Source organism: Tupaia chinensis, unplaced genomic scaffold (genome assembly GCF_000334495.1).
Source record: "Tupaia chinensis unplaced genomic scaffold, TupChi_1.0 Scaffold145280_1, whole genome shotgun sequence".
NCBI lineage: Eukaryota > Metazoa > Chordata > Mammalia > Scandentia > Tupaiidae > Tupaia > Tupaia belangeri.
In genome coordinates, this window is record NW_006205141.1 from 242,953 (window position 1) to 245,006 (window position 2,054).

Here is a 2,054-nt window from a genome sequence, read left to right on the forward strand (position 1 = left end):
CTCCAGGAAAAAAAAAAAAAAGGAAAAAAAAAAGAAAAAATCAGTTGGCTGTAAGGTTTGGGGATTATTTCTGGGGTCTCTATTCTATTCCATTGGTCCACATGTCTGTTTTTGTGCCAATACCATGCTGGTTTGATGATCACAGCTTTATAGTGTATCTTGGGATCAGGGAGTGGTATGCCTCCCACTCCATTCTTTTGTAGAGGATTGCATTAGCAATACGAAGTCTTTTATGATTCCAGACAAATTCTATGATTGTCTTTTCTAGCTCTGTGAAGCATATTTCTGGTATTTTGTTTGGAATTGCATTAAATATGTATGTTAATTTGGGTAGAATTGCCATTTTGATTATGTTAATTCTTCCAATCCAGGAACATGGAATGTCCTTCCAATTTTTATGTCACTTTCAATATCTTTTTTAAGATTTTCATAGTTTTCTTTATAAAGGTCTTTGACTTCTTTAATTAGGTATATCCCTATGTATACACCATTTTATTCACTTCTATAATTTTCTTAAAGATGTGTGTTCTCACTGCATTGATGAAGGTACAGAAAGAGAGAAAGAGAGAAAGCACATGCCAGAAGGAATGGATAATAATCCTTTCTCCTTTATTCACCTCTTAAAATGTGGCCATGCACGCACACACACTCAGCATAATTTTTACAGTTGTGTCCGGGACTTGAACTGCACAGTTAGCCATGTGGGATCCGGCACCCTTAACCACCATGCCATGGGCTAACTCTTCCTGGCATGTTTTTCAAGCATCCAAGGCTGGGATTTGAACCATAGTTAGCCATGTGGGATATTAAGTTATGGGGCCAGCCATATACATTTTTTAAATTAAGTTTATTTACTCTTTTTATGGAAAAAAAGACAGAGAGAGAAATAGAATTAAGAAAAAAAAAGATTATCCCAGCAAGGCTCAACACCTTTATTCACCCACCAGCTTCAACCCATCCAAGGTTATGAGCACACTTACAGGGGGTCTCTAGATAGAAACTCAAACTTTCCCATGAGGTCAGCCTTGCAAAGTGTCATATTTTATTGCTGCACCATCATATTGCCCCACATTTGTTAACTTTCATCTTTTAAAAAATAGCCATTGAGACCTTGTGATGGTGTTGATTTACATGTTTCTGGCAATTAGCGATATTGAGCCATTCTTCACATATTAGACATTTGTATGTGTTCCTTTGAGAAATGTATCTACATGTCCTCAGTTCATTTTGTAATCAGGTTATGTATGTATGTATTTTGGTTTTGGATTCATTGAGTTTGTTATATATTCTGAACAATAATCTGAATATTAACTGAATTTTTTTTTGCCTATTCTGCATGCTGCTTGTATATACTGTTAATTTTTTTTATTTGCCTTGTAGAATTATTTCAGTTTGATATAATCTCATTTGACTATATTTGTTTTTATTACCTCTGATTTTGAGGACTTACCCAACAAAACTTCACAGACCCATATCTTGAATTATTTTCCCTGTTCTCTTCTACTAGCTTTATACGTTTTTATTTGAATAGTAATACATTTTTTTGCCTTAATTTCTTTTTACATTTTTAATTTACTTTTCTCATCTGGATACCTAGTTTTCTTGGCAAACATTTATTAAAGATAATGTTCTTTCTTTCCCAATCTTCTTGATATATTTGCTGAAATTTAGGTGAATAAAAGCAAATGTTGGGGGCTCCGCCCCGCGCACTGTGCGCTGTTCGGCCAGGCCCCCTCTGGGGCCCCCACGCACAGCGCGCCGTTCGGCCGGGCCCCCTCAGGGGCTCACGCAGCCGGGGCTCTGCCTCATGTGCCACACGCCGTTTGGCTGGACCCCCCTCCGGGGCCCCGACCCCCCCTGCCTCTCCGGCGCTGGATGGCCCGGCTTGCACCTGCGAGTGGCCACCGGGCCTGCGCGTGGCCCCTGGGCCTGCGTGTGGCCCCTGGGCCTGCGCATGGCTGCTGGCCGTGGGCGGCAAACTGAGGCCGAAAACAAGGATGAAGAACTTGCAACTGTAAGCAGCAGAAAAAAAAAAAAAAATTTACCTCTCTTAA